General features: G+C 35.7%; 1 non-coding gene across 1 annotated transcript; it reads right to left on the bottom strand.

The window, feature by feature from the left end:
• Nucleotides 1-14,302: 14,302 nt before the first annotated feature.
• On the bottom strand, nucleotides 14,303-14,375 carry TRNAG-UCC. The gene has a single exon. It is a non-coding gene; the product is annotated as a tRNA-Gly (tRNA).
• Nucleotides 14,376-20,060: the final 5,685 nt, after the last annotated feature.

Raw genomic sequence — 20,060 nt, 5'->3', positions numbered from 1 at the left:
ATAGATACTGATCATATGTTGTAATTCAGTCTTTTTTCTCACATTAAGATTTAAGTACAAAATTAAACAATGTCACAATGTAGCTAATTAATTTATTCCAATATTATTAAAATGCACTCACTGAGAACACACACTTTCGGATCTCTGTACTTCACACTTAACTCATGCTGTGGATTATTGAAATTATTTCTACAACAATGTCCCCTGATATTCTGAAAAAAAAGTTCTTAACTTATTGTAATGTCATGAAAGAATTCCATTCTTTCATGTACCTACCCTTAGAAATTCTATGTACTCCAATGACCACAGTTCTCTCATTTATCTATCCTGCCACCCCTACTTTAACCTCTGTCTTGAATTCAAATTCCAAGCCCACATTGCTAACTATTGGCTAGATGTCTCCTCTTGGATGTTTTGCCATCACAGAGACTCAACATGACCAAACTGAATACTTTTTCTGAAGTAATTTTTCCTTTCAAACTGTCCCCAAATCACTTTTGATTTTTCCCTCCTGCTCATCCCCGATCCTATCGGTTACATAATCCTATTAGTTGGCTAATTGATTCAGTCCTTAAATAGTTCCTGGGTGCACACTGTGCCCCCAAGCACAGGCCTGGGGGCTAAAAATATCAAGATAAATCCTCGCCTTCTAGGCTCATAGTAAATGAATTTCAGATTCTTATTTAATGTCTTTCACATCCAATACTTTCTTTCCATTTCAACTGTCAGTATTTTAATGCAATTTATAATCTTGTCAGGATTAGAGCCTTGCACAAGTTTCCTAGCTGGTAGTCTGCTTGTATTCTCCCTGTCTGCTTGTATGCGCAGCCTCAGCCCCATCTCTTACACTCTATCTAACTGTTCTATTAACTGCCAACAGCAGAATCTTCCTGAATCCTGTTTTGCAATGTTGCTTCTTTGCTCATATGCTTTTAATGGCTGCTATTGCTGGAAGAGTTATGTTCAAACCTATTAACCTGCTTTTCAAGGACCTCTGTTTAAACTGCTCCTCTTATTTCCTACCACAGAAGTATTTCTAAAGTCAGGATCTTTAGATTCCATCAATCAGATTCACATAGGCATCTTAATAGAAATATAAATTTCTTATCCTCCAGTGAATCAGTTTCTTGTGCTGCATATGAAAAATTGAGAAGCAGTCCCTGATATCCGAGAACTAAGCCATGGTGTTCTCCTATTGAATACAAGCCATTTCACATATCACCAAAATTAGATAAGGCCACTCAGTGACCATGATGACCAATCTGTAATCAAATATCAGCACAGACAACAATAGAACCATTGTCCAAACTACAAAAAAGGCTAAATATCCCCTATACTAGATGGAATGATTGATTGCTTCTTCTTTACTAATTATAGTTACAGATTTTTTGGTTCTTTTCCATCTTCTAGGTAAGAATTATGAAGATAGCAAATCATACGATTACCCCTACTTCTTGACAGCATCTATTCCAGAGGAAAGTCCTGCTTCCTTAGACCCTCCTTAAAATCACTAGCACGAACCCAAATATCATAACTTTTTTTTAACCCCCTCTTTCTGAGACACTACACGGTTCTCCAAGGTGTGTGTGGTCTCCTTCCTTGCAATGAATCAATAAGCCCAACCTCTTTCAAACATGGGTGTGTTCCTGGTTGTCTTTGGCTGGAGGGCATTGACAAATCACTTGAATTTTTGTCTTACTGAGATCCTCAAGTGAATCCAAAGTCGAGGTTGAGAAGCACTGCCATAACCAAGCTATGCTCTAGGTTTTCCTGTAAATAACTCATATGCATTATTACTTATCTAAATCCTTTATATCCTTCAAAGTTAACTTATGCTCTCCTTTACCACTGAGGGCCAGGGACACTGCCATTCCACATCATCTCCTCGTTCACTGAACTCATACCTATGACACCCAGTTGAAACTAAGTACAAGATATTGCATTGCTCCTTCTCCTTTAGCATTGCATGGACTTCCTCTTCTTAAAAACAGTAAATGTTCAACCTCAGACTCTCTAGGGAAAAACCACTTCTAATCACTCTGAAAAGAAGAATCTTCTTGAATCCTGCAATGCTGCTGCTTTGCTTGTACACCTTTAACGGGAGCTATTGCTTGCAGAATTAAGTTTAAATATCTCAGCCTGCTATGAATGAATGGGCTGTGCCTGTTCAATATCAGACCTTTCAAAGCAAAAGGTAGGAAAAGAGAGTGAGTTCAGGAATGTCGGGTCTCTCTGTCAGGACCAAAACTAGGAAAAGACCCCCAGGAAGGCTCCAGAGGCCAAGTAGGAGAGGTAAAATATGACACTGTTGAGCACTCAGGAGGATAGTAACAAATAAATGAAGAAATGAATGGAAAACAATGAATGCCAGTGCTCCTAGCAAAATTTTTTACCATCAGACATACTTTGAATAGCTCTACATATTGATTTCATTTTTTCCCCCTGAAGTCTCTTTATGAAGAAAGCAAATATATGAAAAAGCAGTCTTTTTAAAAAAAAAAAAAATCCTCTTTTACCTCCATGTATTTTTGCCATGATCATTACAAAAATATTTGGGGGGCACTTTCAATGTGTGAGGCATTGAGCTAGAAACTGGTGGTACAAAATCACTTACGACAGGTCCCTGCTCTCATTAAAAGCCCACAATTTATTGGATGGAAATGGACAATTAAATATTAAATTACTTTAATTTGTGCTTTGTATAGAACAAAAGACTGTGGGACTACATGGGAGGGATTCCTAGAAGACATAACTTTAAATGGACACCTAATGGATTAGAAGGAATTGGTCATGTTATAGAATTGCGGTGAATCATTTAATACGTGTGTTAAGGTCTTTTAAAAATACACTTGCTCAAATGAAAATGTTTAGATATCAATGTTTAAGGAGTTATTTTCTAAGGTCTTACTTCCCTTTAATATGCTATAACAATTGCCAGCTGCTTGCTTTTAAGATACTTCATTTTTCTGTCTCTCCAACATTTGTGTTCTTTGTCTGTATCTTTTTATGTGAGTACATCCTTCTGTCCTGAAAAGTGTCTGTGTAGGAAGCTCTTGTGAAGTCTTCTTTGGTAGGAAATATCACTTGCTGCATAGTGTTAGATCAAAAAGAGGATCCTCCATTGGGGAATATCATGACCTTTCATTGGTATTTCCTTCAGACATCCCGGGAGCTGAGGAAGCTGAAGCGTATTATTGTTCAATTACTTTTTCCTAATATTGGACAGACTACATGGGTAGCAGATGACAGAGAAGCAGGGTCCATGTCTATCTTATCTATAGCAGCATATCCTCCTAATGCCTAGCATATTTCTTTCGCCACATTATAATGCCCATAATATAAAGGAAATGACAATATAACTTTGCAAAAATTAGAGAGAATGTAAGCAATAGTACAGAGAGGCAGAAGAGGGTAGAAACAAATAACCCAGAGCATTTTGAATATTACAAGAATCAAAATGGTGGCAACTTGAAATGATTCACGTATAGTGATCCAAAATTTTTGTGGCTTCAGAGAAGGTATACAGAAATAAGTCCACAAATACTCACATTTCAAAAAAGAACTTGTGGTTGGAGGAGGATTATGGAACGAGACATGATCCTTTCCTCCAGCGGCCTACAGTCTAGCTGAGGAAGCAAGGCTAACGAACAAGAAACAACCTGGTAGCAATTAAGCATTTGACAGGAGGCGCTGAGAGCCTGAGCTATGCTGGAGGCAACGAGAATGGGGAAGAGGAAGAGGAATGTGCATATAGAATTTGGAGTTACACCCTTTTTCATGTTGGCCCATGTCAGCTTGTCCATTTAAAAATGTTAAGTTCCAAGAGGATAGCAACCAGTGACTGAATTCTGATAACAAGGACAACTTCCATCTCACACAGTGTCCCTATACGTGAGATAAGTCTAGTTTCTCTGTTTTACCTCCATCGAGGTAAAATTTACTTGCATATTCTAGTCACCTGTGGGGTTATATTCTCAGGTACCCACTTTTCCCAAGTGTGTCCTCTGGCCTTGACATGCTAACTATACAGACCTCCACTATACATTTGCTTCTCTTTGCCTTAACTGACCCACTTAATCGTGATATATTCCTGTACAGTCCTCTTGGTGAAATGTATTACTGGTCCTATCCCTTCCAGGCTAGACTTTCACGTTATCATTCTTGCCTCCTTGTATTAGTTACCTCTTGTTGCACGACAAATTACTCCAAAATTTATTGACTTAAAATAATGAATATTTATTATCTTACAGTTTCTCAGAATCAGGAATCTGGGAGTAGCTTAGCTGAGTGGGTCTGGTTCAGTCTCTCAGGGGCCTGTACTCACACTGTCAGCTAGGGCCATGGTCACCCAAAGGTTCGAATGGGACTGGAAGATGCGCTTCCAAGCTCACTCACATGGCTGTTGGCCAGAGGCCCCAGTTTCTTGCCACCTGGGCCTCACCATAGAGTTGCCTACAGCAGAGTGAATGATCTGAGAGAGATCACACTGCCTTATATGACATATAACATTAGTTCCACATTATTCTGTTCATTAAAAGTCTAACACACACACTCAATAGGAGGGGGTTACACAAGAATGAGAATACCACTGAGGGCTTTTCTAGAGGCTGCTTACTACAACCCTTCATAAGGGGACTTCTCAGTTCTTCATGTGAAGTAGTTACCTCTATTTGCTAATATATTTATTAACTGCCTTCATGAAATTAGTAAATTATAATGTCTGTGAAGCTATATGAAGTTAATATTTTATACTTTATTCTCAAAATGAGAGTTCCCCTTCTTCCTACTGACAGATTTTACCCTTTTGAGAATGAAAGGATACTTGTCTTTTTGCCCGATATTGTCTTCCACTGACAATGGTAGGTTATCATTTATTGCTTATGGTGATTTGTAAGTCTGTCAGGATAATGGAACAAAGCATTCCTTAAATTCACAAAGTCCAGAAGCAAATGGAGACTCCTTCCTCCTCCTTACTGCCAGCTGAAAATGTTCATATCCAAATCCTTCACCATTCAGTCAAAAGCCAAACCCAGTTCACTGTAAAAGTAAGCATATGCCAAATGTTTTCTTCATTTACTTATATCAAATAAAGGACTGTATTCATTTGAGCATTGGTTTCTTTAATAAATAATTGAAATATTCAGGGCTTGAGTCTTCAGTGTTTATAGGAAGCAAAAATTCAGCATCTAAAACATAATCTGCTATTACCATGGCTTGACTCTGGGCAAGATTCTTTTAAGCCAGGTATAAATTAGAAATTGAAAGTCAAAGTTATGGCTCCATCATGCAAAAGTTTACAGTTTGTGAATATGTTAGAGATCGGTTCCTGAGACCACCATACCTGTTGTCACTAAAAGAGCAAAGACCGGTCTGTTAACTCCTTTGTCTTTAAGGAAACAGCAGAAATTTTGTTCTTTCTTAAATCTATGCCTACTTTGACAGCACCAAAAGAATTGTCTGAAGAAGAAATGATGCTAAAATATCATGATGGTAGATACTCATGTGTGCAGTGCTCTCTTACATTCATAGATTTGGACACAGACCCTTGGTCAAGTATCTGAACAAAATAAAGACTGTACCACATTCCATTCTCAGTTCTATCACAGCTGTTAACTTCGACAATATCTCTGAGCTTAGTTTCCTTAGAAATGAAATGGAAATAATGAATACCTATACTTGCAAACTAATTTTGATGATTAAAGTGTTAAAATTCTTGTAAAAGAGGTGGCACATAGTAGGCATTCAAGAAATGTTGGCTCTTCTTTTTGTCCCATCAAAATGTACTGAAAATAAGTCTGCCAGAGAGCTTTTTCCTATAGTTGTTGCCTCATTTTCTGGCTCTGTTGGCTAATCTGGGTGTGGAGAGAAGCTTTTCTACCTTCTGCATGCAGGACATTATATTGTTAACTATATTCTGGACACTTAGGAGAAATTGAGCTGAATATTTAAGTACTCCCTGAAGTCAATGCGCGATTTAGGAAATTATGTATATTAGAAAGTCATGCTGCAATATGATACATTAAATCCCAATGAAGCTGTGGTTCCTAATTCAGACTGTATTAAGTTTCTCTGCTTAAATTTTATTACAGTGTAGATCATCGATATCAAGTGAATCAAGCCAACTATGAAAGCATCGCTAATAAGAGAAAAACATTTTAATGTATCAAGAAAGCACTCTATGAAATTTTACACAAAATATACTACTTATTTCAGAGACATTTGCTGGAAAGTTGCTAATGTTGAATTTTATATTAATTTGTGTTTACCAAATGCTTTGCAATCACATTTATTTCCCATCTCCAAAGACTTTTGACAATGGATCAAATCAAACCACCAACTTGGAGAAGAGATTTTGCTGAGGTGGAAGGCACCATTATACCACACTCCAATTGGAAATTTAGGATAACTTTGTCTACGATATTCTGTCAACTGTCAAAATCAACAAGCTATAGTCTTGAGCCTTTTCTTGAACACTCTATCTCCCATTAATTGAAAACCACATTGTCCTCCAAAGCACTTTCACTTTACCCACAGAGTCAGGAAGACGAGTCAGCACATCTTTGCACCTTTGACTCTTTCCAAGCCATCTGTTCCACTAGAAACTTTTGCTCAACTGCTTTTCTTACTGGAAGTTAATGTAATCCTTTTATTGTCATACCATCTTAGTTTCCTTGTCGCATCCATGCTTGATGTAGTTTTAAACAATATCCCAACCATGCTCAGTCTTCTTCATTCCACACTACCCACATTCTCAAAGGACTGATACATATTGATACACGGTCCAATTTTTAAATTTACAACAATAAATATCACTATAAAGAAAATGCAATTGCTTAGATTGAAAACAAGTCCATTTTATACCTGTAGACCAATGTATGAGGAAGCCTCAGTAGAATCAGACAGCTGTTTGGTGAACATGGAAGCAGGGTAGATAAAGTTAGATGACATTCCTAGTTAATGTTGTTAAGCTGTGATTGACCGATGCCCTTCTTCACCGGAGACCATGTTGCTTAACACACTCGATATCTGACCAGTTCTTAGGAGACAATGCTTTGTTACTCTATTGAAGGCACACAAAGCTTCTATAGTACTTTTTGCTAATAGGCCCTATACAGACTTGAAAACATGGGCTATATTCTTTAGCTATAGCCTATTTTTCTTTACTTAAATACATCTTGGATATTCTTGTATCACTTTAACCATCCATTGGCAAGTAACCACATCTTTTGATGATTATGCTATGCTATTTTTCCCAAATTCGTCATGAGAGGGTATTTAGACACCTCTTACGCCCTACCTCATGTTCTCTTAATGTACTTCTAGCCCAGATGTTATTATGACAACCAGGTGTACACAAGCATCACATGACAGTACCTTGCCTCCACTGCAATTTCTTGGTGTCTGCATCAGGAAATTTTTGCTATAACGCCTGTGGGAACCTGCTTAGCTAATTTTGACTTACATACAAACCTGGAAGTACGAGGGCATTGACACAATGAGGGACAAGAATCGGTAAAGAAATACTCCCCTCTTCCATCCCTTGAGTGGACAGTTCTGCAGTGTACTCCTCACAGCTCCTGAGACTGTCCTCATATGAAAACTCACATTGGATGATTGCCATATTTCTTAAAAGGAATGTATTTTTTCCCAATTGAAAATGTGGAACTTAGGGATATTTTAGTTGTGTCCATTTTTATATTGGCACATAAACATGCCATCATGGCTTTTGGAAGTATTCTATCAGCTCCTAAAGCAATATGCATATTTTCCAGAATATTTAAACCAATCAAAATATTTGGACGATTAAAAAATCAACACAATATGAGGAAATTCTTAATGAAAAAGTTAAGTAAATCAACTGTTAAATTGCATGATTCTCTTCAGTTCAATGTCGTAGCATAAAAAAGTTAAAAACTGGAGATTTGCCCTTAGAAATTAAATATTTTTCTCTTCTTAATTGATGGAAACATGTTATGGAAACTAGTCACAAAATAAAATTATTGTGTTATACATATAAAAAATATAAATGCCCTAGTACATGACACAGTCTTTGAATTTGCCTCAAGATGATTTCTCATTTAATACCTTCCTTTAAATATTGATACAAAATAAGAGGTCAGCCAAACATCTTGGCAATGCTAAGAAATTATACTTTAAATGAAGTATGAAAACACTTATTTTCATTTTCTAATCTTAATTCAGAGAAGATGGAAAATACAAGTGTTCAGTCCCAAAAGAAATATTAACTCCTCAAACTGAGCTGCTTTGGAATAAAAAACCTACATGTGTGCCCTGTGAACTTAGTTAATATAACTATGAGTTCTGCAATTTCTGCATGTCTTGATTTGTACTAAAATTGCAAGTATATTAGTTTAATATTTTATAGGGGTTTGGAAGACTGCTCTTGAAATTTTCAAGGTATAGGATTGTCATTTCTCTGGAAGGAAAAATCCAGCATCTGACAACAATTCTCTGTAATCTTTTACTTGGACAAAGATTCTGATTGGTTACAGTCATGGCTTTTCCTCACACACAAACTGAACAATTTCATAAGTAAAGAGGTTCACTTTTTTCTCTTTTGTTCTAAATAACAAAAACTGTACAACATACCACTAAGGTATTAGGTCTAATCCCAGGCACTCTGATTATTTAACCAGTAGCCATAGTTACTTTTTATTTTTTTAAATCTATATAATTGTTTTTAATTTTACTATAATTATGAAAAAGGTCACCACATATTTGACCCCTTTTACCCCGTCTACCTCCACACTCAAACTCCCCTCGAAACTCTGGTAACCACTAGCCTATTGTCCATGTCCATGAGTCTCTGTTTGTCTTGTTCGTTTGTTGCTTTTAGGTTTATATCTCACATATAAGTGATACCCTGTGGTTTTCAACTTTTTCTGTCTGGCTTATTTCCCTTAGTATGAGTATCTCGAGGTTCATCCCTGTTGTCACAACGGCAGTATTTCATCTCTTCTTAAGGCCTGAGTAATAGTCCATTGTATATATGTACCATAGCTTCTTTAGCCAATCATCTATCGTAGGATACTTCGGTTACTTCCATGTCCTGGCCACGGTGAATAATGCTGTTGTGAACATCGGTGTGAAAATATCTTTTTGGGTATGAGTTTCAAGTCTTTGGAGTAAATACCCAGTAGAGGGATTGCTGGATCATATGGTGGGAGAGTTCTTTATATCTGAACACTCAGATTGTGCTTAATATTTTGTAACTGTTCTATTGAACTTATTTTTGTTCTGTTGTTGTTTATTGTTTTTATTTATTTGTTTTTGTGGCCCTACACAACTACAAGGCACTCTGTTATTGATTATTGACAGATAGTAAACTGTATCAAAATTCTGAATTATTTTGTGGAAATTAACAGGGTTATATTCAGATGCATAGACTAGCCTACATAACACTTCTCTCCACATAAAAGTATGTAATTTTGTTTTTACATGGTCATAAGAAACAGTAAACATTATTTTTCATAGCAACATTCAATGACCTTAAATTCTGGGTATGTTGATGACATTACCTGGAAACTTGCTAGAAATCAAAAATTTAAAAAAAAAAATTCAAAAAAGTGGGGATATGATTTTCTAATTATCAAGGTTTGATTTTAAAAGTAGTTTTAAATAATCAGAGTAGCTAGCATTTACTAAGCACTTTTTGTTAGGCATCCATCACAATGGATAATTAGTCCCTTTCAATCATTCTCTCACTATTGGGTCATTTCCATTAATATGCTATAATGTCTGCCTCATCAAAAGAATTCTTTGTGTCTTTTCCTTCAAGCTAACTTCTTTCTCTTCTTCTTTTTTATAGAAAAAAAAAAAACATCTTAAAAGCATCTATACTCATCATCCTCACTTTTTTTCCTCCTGTTCCTATTTTTAACCCCCTCTAATCAGGCTTTCATTTCTTGACTCCACTAAAAATACACCCTTCAAACACTGATTATTGCTAAATCCAGTGTCCTACCCTCAGTCTTCATCTTACTGTACCTTTCCCAAAGCAGTATTTGATAATAATTAATCAAAACTATTTCTTGAAAAATTTTGTTCTTTTGGCTTCAGAGATATCATAGTGTTTTTCCTCCTACATAACTGGCAACTTCCTTTTTTCTAGTTTTTCTTACTCTTCCTGGACTCTAAATTTTTAAGTGCCCTCCAAATTGATCTTCACTGAAGTTTTAAGGTTTCTTCATTATGTTTGCATAGAATGATGAGCTCTGTGGGTACAGAGATTCTGGTTACCAAAGGGAGAACATTTCTACGAGGGACACAATAAGAATCCAATTGAATTACAAACTATAGCTGCTGCCTGGGCACTTCCAGCCCTTTGCATCCAGGACCAGTAAGAAAGATAAGTAGTCACCATTTTTGCAAGGGAAATTGATCTCGATCATCAAGAGGAGGTAGGACTGGTTGGAATATGTGTGGGGCCCAGGTGATCCGCTTGGGTAACCCTTGGTACTCCTTTGGCCAATTCCGATGAAATATTGACCAGTATAATAAGTCTAGCCAGAGAAGGTCATGGTGAGCAGTGCTCAGAAACCTCAGAGAAAAGGGTCTGGGTTATGCCAACAGGTCAACCTAAGCCCAGTAGAGATGACAGCTGAGGGTGAGGGGAACTAGAAAGCTAGTAGAGGAGGGAGATGGCCAGTGTTATTTGTGGCCCTGTGACAGCTGCAACAGTAAGAACTCTGGCTTGTCCCACTAACTTTTCTCTTCTAAATTTCCCTCAGGAAGAAAGACTTATGGAGAATTTCTTGTGGAAACAATGAAAAGATTGAGGGGCACAAGGAGTGGATTATGGTAGAAATTGTGATTGATTTCCCCAGCTTCTGAGAGTGATGCTGGAAGATGATCCTCAGCTGTCATCCTCTGTAGGGATTTTCCCCAAGGTCATGCCTCCTCCTCAGAATAGCTGAAATCCAATGGCCAATCAGTATGAGAGTATAAAGGTACAATCCTAGTGCCCCAACTCGAGACAGCTCTGAAGAGCTGTCCTGGCCGCACAGTTACACATGGGGTCAGTTTAGTCTTTGTCGGGACTGCACTGCAGCTCAACCTCTACTTCTGCCTAATTGTATTTAATTCTCCTCTCGTCCATTAGTGTTGATCTCAAAAGCACTTCTCAGTAAACTTCTGATACCCTAATCTCCATCTCAAGATCTGCTGCTAAGGAAACCCCATTGGAGACAATAGGATATTTTAATATTATTGACTAAAGAACGTGTGCAGTTCCTCACAAAGCAAGGGATGAAACTGATATTCTTGTGTTATTTCTTCTGTATCCATTTCTCACCTGTGCTCCCCCTATTCTGTTCTGTATGGCAGAAAGCTGGATTCTGAGACTACATTTCTTTGACTCTTTTGCCAACTGACTTCCAGTTAGGTTTGCCCAGTGGAGGCAGTGGTGGGAGACTGGACGGCAGGAGGAGGGAGTGAGTCAGGGTATTTTGACCCTTTTCTCTGCATCTCCGGCAGTACCTATATGTCATTTGTCCTCCTGGACAGTCCTTACCTTGGTAATCCCACTCCCACTGGGCAGCCTCTGCTGTGTTTCTAGCTCCCACTGGTTATACCTAACTCCTGAAATCACTATGTGATTGTAACCCAAGCAGGTAATTAACAATTCCTAAACACACAAAGTAAGTTTGTGCATGCTTAGAACATGCTTTCTCTGCCTAGAATAATACCAAGCCATTTGTTTTATCAGACCAACTCAGATTCATCATCCAAGACTCAATACAAGTTTTACCACTTCTTTGGAGCCTCCTCTAACTCCACCCCCACCCCCAATATGTGATCTTTCAGAGGTCTGTGCTTCCCTCTATTGTATTATATACATCATATAATCATCATATATTTACTTGCCTGAGCAAGACTGAGACTTCCTTAGGGGCAAGATTGGTTTGGTTTTTTATCTTTGTATTCTAATGCTAATATAGGACATCTGATATGTAGGCAATCAATAGCTGTTTTTAAATGAATAAATGACATAGAGACAGGCTTCTGTATGTCAAAGGCAAATGTTTATGTGACATAGATGGGAAAATATAGATTTCGGAGACAGAATGTCATGGAATAAAGAAATAGCTCTATACTTAATGAGTTCTGTGAAATGACCTTGGGCAAATTGCTTAACCACTCTAATTTCCCTTAGTGCTTAGATGGAAATGATAACACCAATTTCGTAAGATTGTTATAAGGATTAAAACAATATTCATAATGGGCAAGCTATCATTAAACATCATTCTCATCTGCTCCCGTGCAGCAGAGTGCTGAAGCTTTTCACCTGTAATTCTCATTCAGTCCTCCAAACATCTGCACAGTTGATGGCAACTCCATAAAGGTGAAAAGACAATAGCAAATTTAAGCTCACAGAATTTACTTAATTTATATAATGATACACAGTATGTTAGTCATAGGCTATACCAAGCTGCAGTAACAAACCAACCCTAAAATTTCAATGGATTAACCGATGAAGGTTTATGTCTTACACACAGAGTATGCTGAGGGCCCAATGGTTCTCCTGGGTACCTTCATTCCAACTTTTCCTCAGGGAGCCAAGGCTGCTGTGTTTGCATCTATGCCGTCTTAAACAGATGGCTTCTAGTTCACTAAAAGAGAGAAAGAGTGACCTGGGGGGTTGTTGCACTATGGCTTTTAAATGCATCAATCAATAGATACACATCATTTCTAACCACTACACATTGTCCAAAACTAGTCAAGTAGCTCTGTCTAACTTCAGGGAAGCTGTGAAATATGGGGATGAAGGAACATAAGGCTATTTAGTGAATAATAATTTCTGCCACACACGGCTGATAGGCCGGAATCAAAATGGTGATATGTATGCCTATATACTCCAAGGCTAAATTTGCCAGATAAAATATAGGTTGCCTAGCTAAATTTGAATCCCAAATAAATAATATTTTAAGCATGAGTATATCCCATGCAATGTCTGGGACATACTTATAGTAAAAAATTAAGCATTTTTTAAATCAGAAATGCAAATTTTTATTTGTTAAATCTGGCCACTTTATCCAAAAGCTGTTTGTTTCATTCAAGACTAAATCCTCTTGCTAATCTGAAGTGGAAAATTATTGCCCCACCTACCAGTATTTTAAAATTTCTAGATAATGCAAACACATCTGCAGGTTGAAGTTCATAGTCACTAACCAATTTACAACTGCAGCTATATCAGCTTATAGTTTAAAAAGAATTCCTAAAATTAAATAAAAAACTTGGATCTCTGTAATTCCATCACCAAGTAATGTTGTAGCTAAACTTCTGCAACTTTTTAAATAAATTTTTTGAATCTCACCTTTCCTGTATAAACTGAGGAGATTTGACTAGAAAATCTTGAGAGTATCCCATAAGGCTATTGTGTTACTTTTATAGCAATGTATCAGGATATTTCTAAAAATATACCACAAATGACACTTCTGAGTGTTCTCTCTCAAAGCAAACTCCTCAGGAAGCCATAGTTATTATAATGATAATGCTACTGCTTAAATCATTTTTGGAAAATGTAGCAACATGTCGATAATCCTTTCTGGTGACTTTTTTTTTTTTTCATAAAAGCAGATTTGATTTTTGGAACCAGATAAAAGTTACGCAGAGCCGTGTCCAATGGATAGTCAAACTGAAAAATAAATAGAAACTTTAGACAAAATATAAGATGGGTTTATCAAATAAATGAAACTGATTTACTTTTGAAAATCTTAGGCCACAAGTTAAAAGCAGTTAATTTTGAGAGAGATGTTCAGATTCCGACTTCTAGAGATGGTCTCATCCCTGAAATAAGCCTCCAACTTTGAAGAGTTCACACTCAACTGGATGTGTTGAGTTCTGCGTATTGGTTACAAAAAGGTCATCTTCTGTCAAGAAGCTCATTGTTATTTAAGGTTTTGAAAATGCAACTCCACAAAATTTATTACCCAAATACCTTAAAAATGACTTTTATCCTGAGACATAGTTCTTTTTTGGTGAATCTTTAAATTACATTTAAGAAAAGAAATACCTGATCCTCATGGTATTCCACCTCCCAACAGAACACACATGTATGTACATCATACATACGTATAAAGCTTGTCTTAGCTTATTCATCAAATAATTTTATTTTATTTTTTATTTTATTTTTTTATTATTTATTATTATTATTTATGCCTACAGCACCTGGTCTTCCTAGGTGGTCTCCCATCCAAGTACTAACCAGGCCTGACAGGCTTAGCTTCCGAGATCAGACATTGGGCTTGTTCAGGGTGGCATGGCTGTAGACCATGGACTATGGCTCCACTGGGGCATGAACCCAGGACCTTCTGCATGGAAAGCAGATGTGCTAACCACTACACTATGGAACCACGTCCTCAAATAATTTTAAAAGTCCAAAAATTTATGCTCTACATTGTAAGTAGTATGTGACAATTGAAGACAATAGAATAAAAATGTTTCTTTTTAATGGAAAACAGTATGTCATGATTGAAGACCAAGTATTTTAGACAAAAAAGCAAACTTGAAAATAAAACATATTTCTAGACAGAAACAAAACAGAAATAATCAAATAAATAAAACTACACAAGTTTGGCCACATCTCCAGGTCTAAACCAGTGGGGTATGTTTTACTGAAACAACTACAGATAGAACTTAAATGATCAAGGAGGACAACTCTGAGAGCCTCCATCATTCTTTTTTTATTTTCTCCTCAACCTCCAATTTGTTATTTTCTTCTCCTTCCTTTTTTATTTTTTATAGAGTATACGTTTTTGCATGGTATGTATGCAAACACACATAATACACATGTTTAAGAATATTAAAATGCAATTCAAAGTCATAATTTGGAAAGATTTATCTAAAAACATTTAAATTTTACATATCCTGAACTAACAAATCTAATTTTAGGAATTTATCTTAATGAATCTGTAGTGGGTTGACTGGTGGCCCATCAAAAGCTGTGTCCATGTCCTAATTCCCCAGAACTTGTGAATGTTACTTTATAAAGAACAAGGGTCTTTACAGATGTAATTTAGTTAAGGATCTTGAGATGATAAGGTCATTCTGTATTATCTGGGTGGGCCTTAAATCTAATGACAAAGGTCATAAAATTAAGGCAGAGGGACATCACATAGAGGAGGAGGAGGCAATGTGACCACAGGCAAATGATGCAGCCGCAAGTTAAGGAATGCCAACAGCCACCAGAAGTCACAAAATGCAAGGAACATTATCTCCCTTAGAATCCTAGGATCAGCTTAGCTCTGCCAGATTTCAGATTTTTAGCCTCTACAACTATGAGAGAATAAATTTCTGTTGTTTATACTTATCAAGTTTGTGGTGATGAGCTACAGCTGACTCAGGAAACTAATACAGAAAATATCATAAAATAAATAAATATAATCAGTGTAGTTTTATTTACAATAGCAAAACATGAAAATACCATAAGATATCTATAATAGAGGGATCATTAAAAATTAGACTATAATATCAGCAAAGTAATTTTAGATAATATATTCAAAATGCACAAAAAGCACTTTGCAAGACAGCCTTCAAAGTATAAGTATTATTCTATGTGGATTAAAAGGTATATTGGGGGTTAATATCCAGAATATATAAAGAATTCCTACAACTCAACAACAAAAATATAAATAACTCATTTAAAAAGTGGACGAAGGATTTGACATTACTCCAAATATAATATATAAGTGACTAACAAACATATGAAAAGATGCTCAACATCATTTATCACTAGATAAATGTAAATCAAAACCATAATGAGATATCATTTTATACTCATTAGAATGTCTATAATAATAAAAAAAAATGAAAGAAAAGAACGTTAGCAAGGATGTACAGAAATTGGAAACACTATGGAGGTTCCTCAAAAAATTAAGAATTGATCTACCATATGATCCAGCCATCCCTCTGCTGGGTATTTACTTGAAAACTTGAGACTTGAAAACTCACATCTGAAAAAATATTTGCACACTGATGTTCATAGCAGCATTATTCACAATGGCCAGGACATGGAAGCAACTGAAGTATCCAACGAAAGATGATCGACTAAAGAAGCTGTGGTACATATACACAATGGAATATTATTCAGCCATAAGAAGAGATGAAATACTGCCATTTACAACAACATGGATAGACGTGGAGATAATCATGCTAAGCGAAATAAGCCAGACAGAAAAAGTTGAAAATCACAAGATATCACTTATATGTGAGATATAAACCTAAAAGTAACAAATGAATAGGACAAACACAGAAACTCATGGACATGGACAATGGACTAGTGGTTACAAGAGGGTAGGGGAGAGGGGGTGGGGGGAGGTAAACGAGGTAAAAGGGGTTAAATATATGGTGACAGAAAGAAATTTAACTATGGCAGGTGAACACACAATGTAAATATATATACGCCTTACTATTAAAGTGTACATCTAAAACTTACCAGATTTCATTAACCAGTCAGTATAAAAAATTAATTAATTAATTAAAAATAAATAAATAAATAAATGTGCCAAAAAAAAAAGGAATTGGAATCTTTGCGCGCTGTTGGTGGGAACAGTGCAACTTACAACTTCCATGGAAAACAATATGGCGATTCCTCAAAAAATTAAAAATAGAATTACCATATGATTCAGCAATCCCACTTCTGGGTATATATCCAAAAAAACTGAAAGCAGGATCTCAAACAGATATTTGCACTTTCATGTTCATAGCAGTATTATTCAAAATGACCAAGAAGTGGAAGCAAACCATGTATCATTGACAGGTGAATGCATAAACCATATGCAATCTATATATAATGGTATATTATTCAGCCTTAAAAAGGAAGGAAATATTATATGCTACAACACGGATGAACCTTGAGGACATTATGCTAAGTGAAATAAACCAATCACAAAAGGGCAACTACTATATCTTTTCATTTATGTGGGGTACCTATAATAGTCAGATTCATAGCAAAAGAAAGTGGAATGGCAATCACCAAAGGCTAAGAAGAGGGGCAAGTGGAGATGTCATCTAATGGATATAGAGTTTCAGTTTTGCAAGGGCAAAACTTCTGGAGACCTATGCACAACAGAGGGAATATATGAAACACTATGAAACACATCTTAAAAATAGTTAAGATGGTTTAAAAAACTTTTCAAATTATATATTTTAAATATGTGTGGTTTATTGTATGTCAATTATACCTCCATAAAGCTGTTTAAAAAATATATTAATAAGTGTAATTTCAGCTAGTGACTAAGGACACAGACTCCAAAGTCAGACTACCTGGCCTCAAATTCCTGCTCTGCCACCTACTTGTGGTGTGACCTCGAGCAAATCATTTAATAACTCTGTTCTTTATCTTTCTCTTTTGTAAAATAGAGTTTATAATAGGACTACCTTTCAGAATTGTTCTTTGAATTAGATGAGCTAATAGTCATAAAGTAAGGTCTAAATAAAATGCACTGACCTCAATCTCACTCATTTAAAAATTTTTGTATGTATTTTCGTTTTCAATTACAGTTGACATTCAATATTATTTTTTATTAGTTTTAGGTGTATAGCATAGTGGTTTTACATTATATAATTTACGAAGTGATTCCCCTGATTAGTCTAATATCCACCTGGCACTATACATAGCTAATACAATATTATTGACTATATTCCCTATGCTGTACTTCACATCCCCATGACTATTTTGTAACTACCATTTTGTATTCTTAATCCCTTCATCTTTTTCACCCAACCCCCTCCCATCTGGCAATTACCAGTTTGTTCTCTGTATTTATGAGTGTTTTAGTTTCATTTGTTTATTTTGTTGTTTAGATTCCATGTATAAGTGAGATCATATGGTATTTGTCTTTCTCTGACATTTCATTCAGTATAACACCCTCTAGGTCCATCCATGTTATTTCAAATAGTAAGACCATTCTTTTTTATGGCTGAGTAATATTCCATTATATATATGTACCACTTCTTTGTCCAATTGTCTATTGATGGGCACTTTGCGTACATATCTTGACTACTGTAAATAGCACTGCAGTGAACATAGAGGTGCATATATCTTTTTGAATTAGTGTTGGTACTCTTTGGATAAATACCCAGAAGTGGAATTGCTGGGTCATAAGGTAATTCTATTTTTAATTTTTTGAGGAACTTCCAAACTGTTTTCTGTAGTGGCTGTACCAGTTTGCAGTCCCACTAACAGTACAAAAGGATTCCCTTTTTCCCACATCCTTGCCAACACTTGTGTTTTGATTTATTGATGACAGATGTGAGGTAGATATCTCATTGTGGTTTTAATTTTCATTTCTCTGATGATTATTGATCTTGAGCATCTTTTCATGTGTTTATTGACCATCTATTTGTCCCTTGTGGAGAAATATCTAATCAGGTCCTCTGCCCATTTTTTAATTGGATTGTTTCTTTGGTGTTGAGTTGTATGAGTTCTTTATAAATTTTGGATATTAACCCCTTATTAGGTTTATCATAGGCAAATATCTTCTATTCATTATGTTGTCTTTGTTTTCCTGATGGTTTCCTTTGCAGCGCAAAAACTTTTTAGTTTAGTTGATGTAGGTCCCATTTGTTTATTTTTCTTGTTTCCCTTCCCTGAGAAGATATATCAGAAAAAATATTACTAAGACCAATGTCAGAGAGTTTACTATGTCTTCTAAAATCTTTCTTCTAGGACTTTATGGTGTTGGGTCTAACATTTAAGTCTTCAATTCATTTTGAATCTATTCTTGTATATGGTATAAGAAGGTGGTCTAGCTTCATTTTTTTTGCATGTATCTGTCCAGTTTTCCCAACACTATTTATTGAATAGACTATCTTTATCCCACTGTATATTCTTGCCTCCTTTGTCATAGATTAAATAACCATATAGGTGTGGATTTATTTCTGGACTCTATTCTATTCCATTGTCAACCTCACTCTTGATGTATCTCTACAAACAAATGTTAACAGACATTATTTCTAAGTGATTGTTCTACCTGAGATTTTACTTATTTCTTCTAAGCTTATCTGAACTTTTAAATCTTTTTATTACATATAATTTTTACAAGTGTGATTTTTATAATTAAAGCAATAAAAAGTTTTTTAAGAATACAAAATAAGTTAGATGGTACATCTAGTTTAGAAGTTTGTCTCTCTTGGTAATATTAAATAAATCATTCTGAGGAAACTTGGGTTATTTATTTGAGAATTCCTTCTAATATTTTTAGCATTATGCTTAAAAAAGATACTATAAATGTATATGAGAAAAACAGAAGTTATAACAACAGTCTGCAACTATTATGAAAATTATTATAATATTTATAATCTCCTAAGTTTTTATAGTCATATCATTAATTATTAGAGCAATTTCCTAACTGTATGTAGGCTGGGTGACAATAAAAAATTAAATGCAATGCTGCAGATGTATTTAATAAAAGTACCTTGTTGACCCATTATTTTTGCAGCACTGGGAAAAGCCATGGTAGAATTGGTGCTGATCCTGCTTTTCCCTTGGACAGAGTCAGTTCTGGCCTGCTCTATCTCTCATTACTGTGATGACGGCTGTATCCAGATGCTAAATACTCAAGAGACACTCCAATACAGTGTTAAAGACTCTGAACACTTCATCCCCAAAGAATGTAGCATTCCAAGAGAAAACAGGCCTCCTTCTGAAACTGGTAAAATTGTGAAGGTGTGTGATAAATCAGGTATCAAAATGAGAGGCCACAAATTCTTAAGGGTGCTCTGTCTCTCACAGTGAGTCCCTGCTCCTCTCACCGACACAGAAACAGTCATATATTTTAAATTATAATAATGATAATAATAATAAGGCTTATAAATATACACTAGACGCAATAACAAAATATTTTTTAATATAAAGTGTTACAATAAGCTATTATGCAATTAAGAAGGCTGTTCTCAACCAGAGACTAAATAGCTAGAGATATAACTAACAATCAAAACATGTGTAATATCTTAAGCTACTTGAGAGGATTTATTTTGAGAGGATGGGCAAGAATATTTTGTCCTTAGGGCACTGGCTTCTTTAATTTTCTTTCCTT

Source organism: Pteropus vampyrus, unplaced genomic scaffold (assembly GCF_000151845.1).
Source record: "Pteropus vampyrus isolate Shadow unplaced genomic scaffold, Pvam_2.0 Scaffold149, whole genome shotgun sequence".
Classification (NCBI taxonomy): Eukaryota; Metazoa; Chordata; class Mammalia; order Chiroptera; family Pteropodidae; genus Pteropus; species Pteropus vampyrus.
The sequence above is the reverse complement of the archived record's forward strand: the minus strand, read 5'-3'. Positions and strand labels throughout refer to the sequence as shown.